Below are 16820 nucleotides of genomic sequence, written 5' to 3'. Positions count from 1 at the left end.
CGTGACGTTTCTTAACGTAAAGAAACTTAAAATTTGTGTCTTCCAATTAAAAATTCCATCGCGTCATGTGCAATTTAAAACTTCGTAAATTCATAAAAATCTGTCGAACTGGAATCTCCGGCTTCCATACATTTCCGACCCAAATTCTAGCTGCAAAATTTCCAATCTAACAATTCGGGAGATCACGAATCTCTCAAACTTAAATTCCCCAACTTTTCGATGCGAATCTGAAAATTCCAATTCCATCCAACCTCCACAGACCTGCACTTTGACCCTAACAATTCCGCAAGATTCGTCAAAAATCAAAAGGACACGTCTGTCCAGAGCCCACAAAGGCGTCCCTTGATGTTTCACCCCCGTGTGTCGCACAAAGGGGCGGCAAGAATAACATCGTCGTGGAAGAAAAGAGAGTCCCAACGCGCCGAGTACATTACGCGTTGTGTGCTTACAGTTTATAGGGTGGCTGCCGGCGATTATCCCCCGGCAGTTAACTCAAATTGCATTATGGGAGGGCTGGTCGAGTTCTGGGGCCGATTGCGGGGTGGGCTGGAGCTTCCCAACCCTGCCACGATCATCGGGGACCTCGTAACACGCTGTGCACTTTACAAACGAGCCGTATTTGCACGCGTTCCCCGTCCTTATCGATCGTGATAACGGGGGTGATAACGCGGTTCATCGGCTGTGAAACTAATTTTCCGCATGGAAATGATAATGGCGTTGTCCGCGAGGGAGAAGTGATTTCTTTCCCGCTTGCTTGCATAATCGGTGAAATAATTGTAATTGCGTTGCCTCGGTTACTCGGGATTTCATCTATTAACTGTAAAAGATGAGTTCATTTGTTGGCTACATTGCGTTGGTTATAACTTTGTTCCTTCAGAGCATTTATAACGCATTGATTATGAAAATATCGAATAGATTTTTAATTTTTAATTCGTCTTTTAATACAATAGATGATGTGAAAATAATATATTTAATAATTAAACAATGAATCTTTCACTGGAATAATTTAATCTGAGAAAGTAACATTGACAAGTTGAAACATTGCCTATATAATAGTAATCGATCTACATTTGTAAAGATTGAAATGAATTTAATCAAAGTTAGATGGCATGCGTTTTAAATTTATTATCGATTCCTATTAATTGCTTTCTTCTCTACGATTAATCGCGAATTCTTATTCTGTATTTAATTGAACAAGTTCTAAATCCAGAGATTCTAATTCGTTAGAAAGCAAAGTGATAAACTTTCATTCTAAACTGAATCTCCCTCTTTAAAATAATTTAAAATAATCTAAAATATTTATAATTAAACCTTCATATCTATAATTAATATACACTGTGGCGTTTTCGCTTCGAAAATTGATTAATCTCGGCTCTCATCGTTTTCCACTCAAATTGCGTTAATTTCGAGCGCAACGAGGCGCGAAGTGTGCGCACACGCACGCTCTTGGTGGTACGCAATGGGGCATCCCCGGGTCTATTTGTTTAATGGGGATTATTGCGTAACCCATAGGCTAGCGGATTGAAATCAAATGACACGTGACGCCCTTTTACTTTCTTTCGCCTCTTTGTGCTCTATGGAGTGAACCGTACGAAACGAGCTTGTTACAGAATATTCGAAATCGATTCTCTTTTCGGAAATGGAAGGAATCGTCGATTTTAATCATCTCTCAGACTCCGGTCACGAATCATCAATTGCGAGGAGCAAACCATAAAACTTTAACGTCCTTCTACGAATTTTAACGGTCATTTTAACGTTCGATGTTGGAAGAAATTTTTGTAAGATTCAGATAAGTCGTGGAATAAAATTGGAATAGGGTGCATAGTTCGATGTTCGTGTCTTTTACGTTGAGTTAACGTGTGATTAGGTATGGAACGTGACTTCACTGGATGTTGCAGCACCTTCAAAGTTAAGTATCATACGATTTAACGTCGATACTGCTCACCATCGTGTTCGCAACTTCGAAGAATCGCTCGAAATTACACGTTCTCGATACGCGCGATCGAAAAAATCGTAACGACCTCGCTGCGGGTTAAAGTCTCGTCCGCACTTGAAAATTGATACGTAATGCAACCTTGAAACAGTACTCCAACACATTCATTAATACATTCTTTTCGCTGAAAACCTTCTACATACTACGACAATTCAATCTCAAAAAAGAACATTGTCAATATTAAATTACTTAATTGATCTTTCTATAGAATATTAAGATAGTACATACTTTTTAAATTATTTCATATGCGATTTTAAATTCTTTAGTGTTTGAGATATTAAAAAGTTCGACGAGAATCTCTACTGTATTGTTATAATCACTTGTTAAGTAAATTGTCTGAAATAAGAATGGAAGAATAAAAAACATATGGAAAATAAGAAAACATTTCACACAGTGCGAACATCTATTTTAATATAAACCACGCATACAATAAATGACGTATAGCGTGTTCTAATTTATTAGTACATCAGCTACTAGTATCAAAAAATATTCTAGTATCAAAAAATTTGTCTAGTATCAAAAAATATAGATACCACTGCAACCTGAAATTGAATAATTCTATTTCTGTATGGTCAAATAACGCAAGTGCGGTCGTGGCTTAACTCGTGGCTCCGAAACTAGCCAATCTTCGCGCGAAGTTCGAATTTGCGTAAAACGATGTGATGTAATATTAAATCAGCCAGGCCCGCGTCGTACACGATCAGATTACATTATGGCAGAAAATTGCAAGCGTGCACCGGGCTTAACGCGCGGCGTGAAACGGCGTGCGAGATCTTCCTCGTGCAACTATTTTGCAAAACTGCGCTTCCAGCGTATACCTGCTTAACAACAAACGTTACAAACAAATTCAATCACTCGATCCATTTATTGTAATACGCGTTTTCAGACTTTATTATACAAATTCCGCGCTGGCAGACATTGTAAAAGAAAGCTTCCATCATTCGATAGCCCATATACATAATCTTCCGACCAGTCCAATCAGCTTCAATCAATTACCAATCTATTTGCAACTCTCAATCTTATCGTCTATACGTTTTATGCCTCTTATAAAATCTTTTTAAACATTTTTTATTTTTAATGCAGGTACTCCATTTTTGCAGGTTCGTAAAAGAAACATCGGGAAATTGAATCGCGAGAATTTATCAACGGTGCTCGAGATTCGATCGCCTAAATGGCGTCAATCGAAGGACATTGACACCATTTCTGTACGCAACTCGAACGAAAAACAAGTACGTTTTAATTCGCGTCCCACGATTGCGAAATTCCAAGCAGAAAAAACAATCTGAGTGAGTCTTGATATTAATTAGGTAATTTAAGGCGGTCGAAGCGTCAATAAACTAATTAAGAACCACAGCATGCTGCCTGTGAACCGGAACCATAGATAATCTAATACATCATTGCACAACGTTTCATCATAATTACATCAGCTACCCAGGCGATAATTCTTTTTCTGTCTTGTTTTTTGGTTAATATTTTGTCCATATCTTTCTTCTTCATTCTATCCGTTTTTTTCTTAGAGGAGGGGCTTTTATCAGTTTACGTATATATTTATATTTACCGAAAATTTCAAAATAGCTGACGTTCTAATAAAATTTGATGAAATTAATCGATATAGATACTTCAATTACTAAACAAATTTCACATTACCACACGGAGTGGCTATAAAAAGTACATATCCTTATCTTTTAATGAGACATTTTTTTTCTCAGGTGCTACATTTCATTTTCATAATATCTACTTTTTATAGTCACATGAAAGTATCATTAAATGATAAGAAAAATTTATTTGGACGTAAATTGATACATTCAACGCGGACAGTTTCTGCGATTGCTACTTGCCATGAGAAACATTGAGAAAAATTTCCTTCTACTTCGTTTTACTTAAAAGATGTTTAAAACACACTATGTATTGTAGAGAAATACTAAAAGAAAAATAATGTCGGTATGATGTATCGATATTGCTCAGCGAAGGTCTTCTACCTCATCGATACATGTATCGATACCATATTGAAATTTTAATTAGGATGTGAATGCTATAATACAAGATGTTAAAAGATTAAAATGATACATGCAGTAGATGATTCCCAGCTTTGAAATGATATGTCATGACACATCCACAAAGATAAATATATTTATTATAAAAGATAATAGAAAGTCGATACCACAGAGTTTGATGACTATAAGAAGATAACTAAATTCTCTAAAACTAGCAAACTCCGCAACAAACAATAGAAAAAATGTTCTGTTGCCATGAACCGCCCCTCTCGTCAAATGTATGATAATTATTTATCGTAAAAGATAATAGAAATTCGATACGACAGAATCCGACGTTCTCAATCGTCCTCAAAAAGATACCTAGATTCTCTAAAACCACCAAACAAACTTGGTAACAAACAATGGAAGAAGCGTTGTGTTGCCATAATCCACCCTTTCTCTCGACTGTATGACAAGGAAGAAGACGGGGTTGGCGGTGAATCACAGAACAAGTTCCATGCAAATCCGCGTAACGGGACCGTTTATTCGGCCCATAAAAAGCCCAATAAAACCTTCTTCCGAGCGAGAAGATGGCCTGTCCCCTCTGTCCACCCCCTCGCCCCCTTTGTCGCGCACCCCCGACAGAGGATAAATCGTCGGCTGGAATAAAGGATACACCGCGGGGGCGTCGTGAATTCTCGTTACGACTCGTATCCAGAAACGGAGAGAAATCGTTCTACATATTGCCTGGAATTGATCTTCTCCCTTTCCCCTTTCTGCCATCTTTCTTCGTTCGTGGAAACTTCCACCCCTTATTCCGACCAATTTCCCTCTTTCCTCCCTTTTCAAACTTTCTCGTTTATTTTTATCTTTCCACGAACCGCGTGGTTTTCGGAAAGATTCGGACTGTAGCTTTAGAAAACGAGAGGCCGGGCTTTTCGTGCCAGGTGACGAATGGCAGAGGGAATTTGGAAAACGAGGACAGGTTCGCCGAGGTTTAATTAACGAGCTCGATCGAATCGCTTGTTAGGAGAACCGTTCGGAGGAGGATGATTTAGAGACGCGTCTGGTAGAATTTATGAACCTCGGTATATTTGGAAACGTGGTTTTTGGGTTGAGTGCGCGGGTTTTTGTCAGATTTCTAGATTCAGAATGCGTGTAATAGTGTTTTAATTAATAGCGCGGTTATTGCTAAAAGTGTTTCATAAACGGGGAAATAATTTGAATTTTTCACGTATATCGATATCCTCGCATTTTATAATCTTGTTTCAGTTACAGAATCTTTTTTTTTTTAATTCTTTATGTTGAAGGATTTCTAGCGATAGAATGTAATTTTCTTATCCGTTTTTCTTATACAGATCACTGCTCTTCCGATTTTTATTAACGCTTTTGCATACTGCGCAAAGATTGATATGAGAATCTCGCTTGAAATTATATATATTGGAATATAAAAATAGCTGACAATTACTTAGAGATGTTTAAAAATACTGTCAGCTCACCGATTTCGATGACTTTTTAATAAACCTCTTAATAATAACTATTAAAACCTACACGAATGTATGCGTTAGTATTGATTGCTAACCTCCTTACAACGAGGTACACGTATAGGAAAAAGGTGTTCGAAATGTTGATTTCTACAACATATTCAAAAATCATCAAAACGGTGAGGCGCCAATACTTCTATATAATTATCGAAAGTAGGTGCTTAAAAATATTAGAAATAATTCTTCGAAAGTTCATGATACTATCGAAACCTTCTAATGGCATATACAAGAGAAATTTTTGCACGATGATAGACGCGTTCGCAGATCAACCGGAAGCCAGTCGAATAATCCGTCGCTGCTGCGTTGACACTATAAACAGGGTCTCGGTGTTGGGAAAATATTATTCCAAGGAGGGTCCGTCAGAACCCTTCAGAGGGCCGGTGAAAGCGATACACCGTTTTGTATCGGCGCCAGGTGGCGAGCCTTGTAGATAACATTAAAGCCAATAAAGAAAATATCGCCGGCTAAGTAGAAGGAACCTGACGAAGAGGGCACAGTTGGAGTAATGGGGAGTAATAATGGCGAAATAATGGAAAAATAACAACGAATCGATCTCGGGGACTAAAAGCTGAGTAACGTTACATTATAGTTTAATGTAAGAAGAAGAATAGTAGTGTTATTAGTTAGCGAAGATTGGTATGTATGTATTTGGAGTAAAATTTTTCAAAAGATGAGAAGATAGATAAACGAATTGGTAAATGAATGGTTTAAAGGATCACGGTTTAAATAATTTTCCGTGTTTGAAAGTTTGAGGAATTAAAGGGCTGTTAGATCGATGCGAAATAAATGTGTGATTATTATTTAGAATGACAAATAAAATTACGTAAGCGAAGTAGTTTGAATTACAAAAAGTGGATATTATCCTGATCACGTTTGATTATTTCGACAGTCGAAAGATTCAACGAAATATTAAGCACATTTACAGAAATCATAAGTTACCTTTACGCTTCTCATTCCCGATTTTCCACCAAATATCAAATTGTAATATAAATTCGTACCGTTTTTGTACACATATCGCATAATATATTGTAGCAAATATAAAAATAAGACGAATTTATATTACAAACCAATATCTCACTGCTGATATAAATTCGACTGTGCAAGAGAGCTCAGCCAGTATCATTCCTCTTGTCAGGTCCCTAAACTACCACCCCTTTCGCAATTTCAATCCCAAACTGTCCAAATCTCCTGCTTCTCGCATAAAACCTACAAAAATCTTGAAATCCCGCCAAACAAATCTAAAAGGGAAACTTAAAAGAAACCCTGAGAAAGATTTCTAAAAAGTTAAAATTCTGTCAGATGCAAAGAGAACCGGCGAAATTCCACGAAGGACCGAAGTACCGCGAAAAAGAATGGCGCACGTTGTCGGAGGAAATTTAATTGCCGGGCAAACCGGCGGGAACACGGTGTTCCGTCGGCGTGGATTTCGCTTCGGCCGTGTTTCCACCGGAATCAAAGGCGACCCGATCGTTCGAGTGGTAACATTAAGTGTTTCGACAACGGGCGTGTTCGAGATAAGGGCTACACGGTCCTCTCTTCCTCGCGACCGACAGATGCGCAGCGAAAGTCGATCGCGAGTAGAGCGTGCCAGGCTCTTCTTTCTCCACCGGTGAAAATAAGCCAGCAGATAAGGGTGAGAGCAATGTTGTCGTGTCGCTAATTTATACTCCTCGAAAGAAAGCTGGTTCCAGTTCGGAGGAAAGCGCGTGCCCAACATTTTGTTCTCTATTTTCTTTTTTTCTTGTTTAAATATGTGCTTATGTGGCTGAGAGAGAAAGTTTCTTCCGAATTTCTTCTTTTTTTAGTGCCTCAAGAGTTTAGGTGCTCTTAACTTTTTATTACGTTCTAAGCTTCTTTAGAATTGGTCTTTATAATTGCACGAGATGATATCGTGTGTAATAAAATAACGTATTATTCATTAGGAATTCGCATTCTTTCCACTAAAAATATCTTTCGTTTATTTATACCCGAATTATCGATAATTCTTTCTCTACCTTTTCTACGTATCTTTAGACGAGAAGACGAAGATCTGTACCGTTATTCATTTTATTATTATATTCACTTTCATTGAATTCGTGCCTTTGTCAGACTTACTACCGTACATAAATTCTACACAGTACAACGATACTAATTTTCTTTTACACTTATAACACTTATTAATCTAGTTCTTATTCTAGCTATCTTAGTTTAACCTATCTTGTCCTGTTTTTGTCTCCGGTCTATTATTTAACTACTCTTTACAGAAACTTGACCATTTTTAAAAAGAAATAAATTCCAAACAAAAGGTACGTAAAAGAAATATTTAAAAACCATCTTCTGCTATTCTTCCCGCAACTTTTTTTAAAAAATACATAAGCAAAGCTATGGTAAATTATTCTGAACGTATCTATAACTGTTTCGGTCGTATCTTGCCCATTAAAAAGATCTATTTTCGTCTGCCAATTATAAAAAATTCTCCCTCCATCCTTTTCACGTACCTCTGCCCAGAAAACAAAGATTCGTACTTCGTAGATGCTACCATCGAACCATTCTGCGAAAAGAAAGAAAGAACCTCTTCCTCTACTCTCTTTCTCTCTCTCTTCCATTTGGTTGTTCGCTGGAACGCTGGAGGCGCGTTAACGATACCATCTCGAGGCGCTCTTCGACAAATTCATAAAGTGCAGTTCATAAAACGTACCCTTAAGATAGACGGGACCCTCTTGAGGTTGCGAGAGGGAGAGGAATGAGAAAGGCGGGGAGAGGGAGCTCGTAACTTCAGCGTAAACGGGCGTTGCGTTAAGTCGACCGGATAAAATGATGGCTCGTGCGAACGGAGGCAGATGCATCCACGTAAGTGCAACTCTTGGCACGTCATACCGTGTATCCCTGTCTCCTCCGTTCCTCTTGAACCTATCTTCGAGGCAAAGTCATCGACAGGGACCACGGGAACCCGTTCTGTGTCTGCTCGGAAACCATAAAAACGTCCTTCCCCTGATCGAGAAGCTTCGTCATATTGCAAATGGTTTCTCTCTTGCGTTTGAAATTTTTGGGCGATTTTAAACTATACGCTTTTTATTTATGGTATTAGTTGTGCGTCTTATGTCTTACATTTTTCTTTCTCTTACTTTAAGTTATATGTTTTTGGGGTACCAGTTGACCATACAATCTGGCAATAAAATTCCATACAAAGACTCCACTGAAAAATATGGAAAAATGTGAAAAGCCTAATAACAAGGAAAGAATTCAAATTTTCAATTTTCCCAACCATACAGAGCATCCATTAATTCCAAATTATTTCATAACTAGTCCGATTCTTCCAAAATCCACGATATCCGCTTTCATTACCCACAAACCATGTTAATTTTCCAAACCACGCGGAGTGCTCTGCGTTGCTTCCAAATTATTGAACAATTAGCCCGATTCTTCCAAAACAATATACACGAGCCATAAATAAATTTCACGTTTAAAAAATCCAATTGAAAAAAGGTTGCAGCCAGCTGAACGATCAATCCCATCCCGAAGCACGGATGCTAATTGCGACGAAGAAGTGGAATTAATTAGCATTTGCTCGCGGTCCAAGGATCGTAGTAATATTCGTCAATGGCGTCTCAACCCCCGAGGGGCAAACATCTAGACGCCCTTCTCTCTCGAATAAACGAGGAGGAATGACGAAGAACGAGAGGGATGTGTTAAAACGTATTCTAATGCGTGAATGCGTGCGTGCTAGGCTGAGCGAGCGTGTGCACGATGGTTTAACAAGGGTCTGACAGGCTCGTTGCCGTTGTTATTTATCGGTTATGTCGGCGCATCTCCCATCTCGACGAGAGAGAACCTCTCTCTTTGTCCCTTTCTTCCTCTTCCTTCACCATTCTTCCATTTTCTTCTCGCTTCATACGCGTTTCTTCTTCGTTCTTACTTTGGCTCATCTCTTTTACTCTTCGTTGTCAGCTCGATGTTCGCGCGCGTAGCACTTCTGTGGCCCTGCTTGGACACCAGTAGCGTAGAAGTGCTTCCTGTGATCCGGGAAATGACGCGATGGTGGATCCTTCAGGAGAATGAGCTATGGATGTTAGTTATGAGGTCTCTTGGTCGTCGTAAAAATTCTAAATTAATTTTGTTTGCGGCATTCTTCCCATTTTCATAATTTTTCGATGGATCTCGAATTTCTTCATTGCAAAATATTTTAGACGTTCATTGGCATCTGCTTCACCAATCAGCCTTTGTCGAGTCTTTGCAAAAGGTACTAGCTACCCTGAATTCCTCGCGAACTCTTGAGAATTTTCATAAAATCAACAAATCAAAAACAATCTATCTAACTTCGAAACTAATTCATCGACGAATTTGAAATGCAAATTCCTCAGAATCTTCATCCCGAAGAATCTTAGAAAAGCATAGAATACAAACTTGTCGAACGTCTAGAAGCTCAATAAATTAAGAAAAACCGTAAGAAGGTTAAATACAACGTACAACTACCGAATCGACTAAGATTGCAGAAAACCTACGGATGTTCCTATAAAATATAAGTTTGCAAATGCGTTCGCGAACTCGATAAAAATTGGCAAAAACCTTAAGAAACCTGTATATAATATAGAAACTGCCAAATTGGCCAAAGAAGCCAAGTATAAAAGACAAACTTCCAGGAATGTTCGCAAACCTAACGGATTAACAAAAATCTTGAGAAACTTAAGTTCGTGTAACGTGGAAACTGCCAAATTGGCCAAGGTATGAAACACGAGCTTCGAAAACAGTTCGCAAATCCAGTAAATCGACAAAAATTCAAAGAACATAAAATATAGAATAGATACTGCAAAGAAATACTCACAAATTCATGAAAATGCGACCAAAAAATAGCGAAGAATTATGGAATACAAAATCTTGATAGGCTACGCCATTGGGAAAGACGTGGCTTATGGAGATGGCGAAGCGCGTTCTCCTGTGGTTTATACCGGGCTGAAGGGGCGCGGGTGGTGAACTGTTAGTCTGAAGCACGTGTTAAAAACATAACCACTTACTTCAATGGGCTCGGGGTTTATTTATCGCGCCTAGTCTCCCCCGCACACGGTTCGCCATGTTAATACGGTCGGGACGGTTGGCGACGAGATCGACGTTGCCTCCCTGATGGAAAACGAACCTGATGGGAAAAATTGTTTTCTTCAACGATGACGAGTGATTTCCATGCTATAGAGTAACCTCGATGATAACCACGTAGATGATGGAATTACACGAACGATGGAACACGTTTAGCTTGTTTCTAAGGCTGAGAACGATTAAATCGTTTCCGGTTGGTAAGCGTTTAATGGACGAACATTAGCGTGTCGATATCTTAATGCCACGACGGGAAAAGCTTTTCGGTGGAAGTCGACGGGTTAACATCCTGTTTTGAGCGACGCTCACGTCTCGTTTCGCGTAATGGCGGTGGCGATGGATACGGTTATGGGTGGTTTTGATGACTCGCGGTTCGGTTGCGTGCAACCCCGGCTTGTTTGTAACAATAATAACGCGTTTGGTCTTGGTGCAGGAATTTGGCTCCCCGCAATGATTTATTGACACAGTGATTGCGTTGATTCGATGCTGGATTTGGAATTCTTTGCGATATCTGTTGATTTATCCTTCCCGCAGAATCTAAATTCTTCCTTCTTTCCTTATTCTTGCATAGTTTTTGTTATTTTTGTGTTTTTAAGGGGTTGAGAAAATAGCGAAGGTTTCAGAGCCACTGGATTGGAGAAAATGAAGGACGAAAGATTAGAGGAAATAGAAGATGCAAAGTAAAGGAAATATGAAATTTCTGTAGTTGAGAATTAGCAATATTCAAGAATGTTCACTCGCGAAACAATTAACAGTACCAAGATTCAGTGTTCCCTGGGAATATCATAAAATTCACTAAAATTCTTCAACGTTACACAGAGATAAGAAAAGAAGCAGTAAAGGGTGAATGCACGTAATTTCATTCAACAAAAGTCTTCCGCGCAGTTTCCCAAATTCTAAAGATTCTTATCACTTAATCACCTTATCCAAAATTTCCATAAAATTCCATAAAATTCCCTAAAATTCTCGACAGTTCCGTAAAGAGCCACTAAGGGTTGAATTCGCATAATCGAGCGGGGTTTTCGCGCGGCAGTCCACGGAAATCGCAGTTAACATCGGCTGGACAGATTTATCAGGGCTGTTCCCAGAGGAACGCTCTGTCAACGAGGCTGGCGACGCGTCCTGTGGGACGGCGACCGTTCATACATGCGAATCGGGAAAATTCTCGCGTGGAAATTTGCGCGGTCCATGCACACGCTACCGTAACAACAGCCATCAGCGGCGAAATGGTATATGAAGATGAAAAGGGATGGAAGAGCGGGACGACGCCCTCGTTACGCTTTTAATCGTTTCATCAAGTTGTTGTTAGCGTGCGGAATGTGAGGCCATTTTGCGGGCGATTGGACCGCGGACCATCGGTCGCGGTTGTTTTCTCCCTGGCGGGTTTTCGCGGCGATTTGCGCGGGATTGCCACGGCAAACGAGCTCGAATTTGACACTTGCGTTACACCATTTTTTCTCTTTCTATTCTTTCTTGATTTTTGTTTTTTTGTTTTTTTTTTTTTGTTCAATGGAAGTTTGAAAAGATTTCCAATAAATGCGTTGAAAGGATCGCGGTTTAAGGAATAGAAAAATTGTAGTTTGAAATTTGAGATATTTAATCTTGTCTTTCGCGTAACTAACCTTTTCATCTGTTTCTCTGCAGACCCTTTCTTGGCTTTAAATAAGTTTGAATTAAAGCGAAGCAGACCTTCCAATTTTTTGAATAATTCGAAGATTTGTTGGGAGTATCGTGGTTTGAATATCGTTTGTCAACACAGGTTGTTTACATAAGATACGATTTTAAAAAATAGTTAATTCAATGAGAAAGTTTAGGAAGTTCGTAAAATGATTTAGAAAGTTGCTTCGTAAATTCTCTTTGTAAAAAAGTTCACTTAAAAACTGATTCGTCTTATCTTTTCAACAGCGAAAAGTTTCCTGGCATTCGTAAGATCTAATTCTAGTAAAACGTTTTTTATTTGTAGGCATTTATAAAACTTCACTTTTGAAAGGTATGGTCTAAAAATTTATGATCGCAATCCTAAAGAAATATGAATATCTATCGGTTTATACATAATACACCACTAAATCATGAAAGAAATTGTTTGAATCTACTAAACTCTTCTGAAAAGAAGACCAAGATAAATCATATATATTTCAAACACCTCATCTACTGCACAGACACATCTTGCATTTCCGTTATATAACCTAATCCATTCCAACATCATTCTTACATCATTCTCTTCGAAATTCCTCCGTATTTCTTTATTTAACCAAAGAAATGGACGATCTCCAATAACAATCCTTCTACCATCAAAACCATCAACGATATGAACCTAAAGATCAATCTATTCCAATCTACATGACAAATACCTTTTCTCTATATTTTCTATATTTTTCTATATTTATCGTTATTATTATTATTTTATTTCTGAAAAAATAAATTACATTATCTTCAGAGATTTACATTTTTTAAATATTTCATTATCAAGATTCCTTTGCTCAACTGAACAGAATTTGCTGGTGAGATCTTACAAGACACTAGTTAGAAATTACTATCTATCGATAGCAGCGATAAATTCGATAATATATAAAACGAATGGAAACTTTACGAGCAAATTTTCTGACAGTCCTCCTATAAAATATAAATTGAATTATCCGACTAATTATTCCATTCGATGAAAAATTACAAGACATTACAACTCGTAATACAACTTGCTAATTCACTGAAATCGATATTCGATAAATCATTGTGCAAACACGGGAAATTATCTACGTATAATCGAGAAACATTGTCTGAATGAAGAAATTCAGAAATTAAGAAATTTGACGGCGAGAGTTCGACAACATCCCCTGCAAAAACACGGTACGCCCTTAATCGCTTAAACGTGTTTTCGCCACAGGCCATCGAACAATCAAGGAAACGTGTTTGCATTCTCGTAGATATAGAATTACACTGTACGAGAAGCCTGTACGAAAGGAAAGAATGATCAAGAAAGGTTCACCTACGCGGTCGCGGTTTAATAATCAATTTCTTGTACAGCATCGCGCGAGTGCGGGATCGCGTTAACGAGGCCATAAATCCCGCAAGGAAAGCGTTGCTTTTTCCAGGGAGAAGGAAAAAAAGGAGGAAAAAGAAGAAAGAAAAAGAAAAAGAGATGCATGAAGCCAGCAAACCCGACATTCGATCTGTTCTCGAATCGGACTCGACTCGTAAAGATGGCCACCGCGGTCTCGTGCGAACCCTGTAGATTCTATCTCCTAGAATTATGTCTTTATTAGCCGGAATCTCTGTCCGATGAGCATAACGGGTCTCGCTGGGACTGCAGGTGTCCGCCTGGACCAACGGGCAACAACGAAATGGAAAAACGAAAACGAATTATGTGTTTCGAGATCGTTTCGATCGAGATCGTCGTTAGTCAACGTTCCCTTGCAAGATCTATAATACAGTTGGGGATGTAGTCAGATCTGGCTGAATCTCTCTTGACTCTTCTTAGGTCCACGCGTTCGGTAGCCGGTTATAAATCTGTCTAGGTTTTTCGCGTTTCGGGAACCGTTAGCTTTTCGTGCCTCTGGAAACGGGATCCTTCCAAGATTCTTACCGGATAACTGAGAGAAATTAGGAAAGTTCTGTTAGGCGACCTATGGTCTTCTCTTTCGGAATATACGACGATCCTATCATGGAAAATATGTTTTTCTTTTCGTCCTTTTTTTTTCTAAGAAGAGTGTTTAGTGAAGAGAATCTTGAAGAGTTTGTTCGCGTCACAGGTGCAAGATGTACAGAGCACTGCCCTTAGAATTTTCAGAAAAATTTTGCAAATGTTGAGGTTGAGGCTGACTGATAGAAAAGTATATTGAAATAATTACAGGTATAAATATAAATATAATGTATAAGTTTATGCTGATTCAGATCCTTATTCTCTTAGTGTTACTAGATAATTGAATGATAGGGAGCACGTTCATATATTTATAGCAAAAGGACATTGCCAAAAAAGTTAACCTTATAGCATTGGCTGGAGGCTATAGGGAACATAAATAGAAATCTGTTTATTAGTTCCTTTGTTCCTAAACCTTGCAACCCAAAACATAATGTATATTCAAGGGTACAATAATATGCACCTCTTCTTATTTAGAATATTTCTGCGTAATAGCAGTCTCCAGGTCACGGATATACATAAATAAAGATGTAGAGTTTTTCTTGAAGTAGTTACTTCAACAGGAAATGTTCTGATTTCTAAATTAGATTTTAGAAAAATCTAGCTACAAATATCCCGAGTTTGTGAGCTCAGATTCCGAAGATTCTGCCTTAAGTTTACTTAAGAGTTATCCAAGTCTTGAATTACCAAAACTGAAAACTTCGGAGATATACAAGTTGTGCGAGAATAGCGAACTATAAAAGCTCGGACGTCGAAAGATGCGAAACTGCGAGAATCCTAAGTGACAGAAACCCAAGCTTAAAAATTTCTAACTAGCAGAATCCTAAGTTAAACGCTCCGACTTTTAAAATTTCAATTTTGAGAGCTTCCGCCTTGAAAGTTCCCAGCATAAAAACGCCTACTGAATTTTGCCAGCTCGGCATCTTGAAAAATATCATAAATATCAAGAAAGGTACACGTTGGTTCTTTCGCAACCCTCTCAAGGCCGAGAGGCAAGAAAATAAAGTATATATCTATACGCGTATTGTGCGTATTTTTCCCGCGAATGCATAAAAATCCGTAGATCAATATCTATTAATGACCCTGCTATTTCATCCATCCTTCGATAATTCAGAACAGGAAGTGGCCGCGGTGGAATACGCGCGCACGTTTTCCGCTATTTTCTCGTAATCGGTTAAGAATAGTTAAGATCAGAGAAGGACCCGCGGCAACAAACATAATGACAACGAGAAACATGCGGGAACGAGCTGGAAATGAGGAGCGATTACTATCGGGTGAAAACGATCGAATGGAAAAACCAGCGTTGTACGACCGACGAATAGAATAACGACAGCCTCGTTGATCACAGATATTAGGTGGCCATTAAAATTACCCCGGGCCCTGTGGAATATTCTAATAACAGGAAGATAATGTAATTGGCGGAGGCCGCGTAGCTAAACGATCGTTTAGCGTGTACGTTTCGAGCAGTAAAACGGTCCTGATGGCCGCCGCGTCGTACGAATACAAAAGTGGATAATGTCTGGAAAGGTTCCGTTAACGGGGAGAAACACGCAAAATCGCGCAATATCCTCTGATAAAATGGCCCTCAGCTACGTTTCAACAATAATGGAATTGTATAAAACCGGCGGTAGTTAGAAGATTGTTAACATTCCGACGCGATGGACGTTTCGACCGTGAGCCGAGCACTGGAAGGTTGAACGGCGTAAAATCGCGTTAAACGTGTTTTCAGCGGCTGTTAAAATTCCTTCGTCCGTTGTCTCGTCAAACGTGGAATTCGACGAAACTCACGAATCGCTTTCGGAGACTGCATTTTAGCTGTTAAAGCGGAACAATGAAATTGTAGGTAAACCTTAGCCTTTGTGTGATTATAGATTCTTCGACTTGATATTGGTTGTTGTGTAATTTGAAAAGAAAAAGAGAGATTATTGGGAATCTCTCTTTGAAATGTAAAATATTTGGAAAATTCGACGATGGGGGAAATAGTGTAAAAAGATTTGAAAGTTGGTGGTAGATTGTAACGAAGGAAGGATAACAATTTTAAGGTACTTCTGTGGAATTAATTGTACAATATGTATAATCTATAAAAGGGTAGTCAAGTGGACATTACGTTGATAACAAGCGAACGTTGATTCTAAAATTCGAACGTAATAATAAACGTTCAAAGGAAATATGCATTTCCAATCAGTTTTCTTCTACGTACAGCCCTCAACAGCTAGGAACACTGGAACTCACCCCCGTAACCCATGTAACCATCGGCAACGTGTCAATCGAGATCTCATCTGAATCCTTAGACAATCCTAACTGCGATATACTCTCGCTTAAAAATTGGAAACTTTAAAGTCTATGAACTTGGAATTCTAAACTTCCTATTCACAATTTCCCGAACTTACATTCACCCCGTAACCGATATAACCATCCCCAAGACAACCAAGATCTCATCTGAAACTTCCCACGCTAATAAACTCTACGCTCGTTGCTTAAAAATTCGAAACTCGTGAGAATCTTTGAACATGAAATAGCAAACTTTCGATTCGTACACGATCGTTCTTAAACTTATACATCAAACCACTAAAGCTCATCCGCATCACCGGTATCTAAGATCTCATCTAAAT

The 16820-nt window shown here is 38.7% G+C and overlaps 1 long non-coding RNA gene across 1 annotated transcript in view; it reads left to right on the top strand.

Moving 5' to 3' along the window:
- The window catches only part of LOC132911913 (uncharacterized), a 169410-nt gene that overhangs the window by 150905 nt on the left and 1685 nt on the right, over positions 1-16820 (top strand). The gene's annotated exons all lie outside the window — the stretch shown is intronic.

The sequence above is a fragment of the Bombus pascuorum genome, chromosome 11 (genome assembly GCF_905332965.1).
Source record: "Bombus pascuorum chromosome 11, iyBomPasc1.1, whole genome shotgun sequence".
NCBI lineage: Eukaryota > Metazoa > Arthropoda > Insecta > Hymenoptera > Apidae > Bombus > Bombus pascuorum.
Note: the sequence above shows the minus strand (reverse complement) of the source record. Positions and strands in the feature narration are given on the sequence as shown.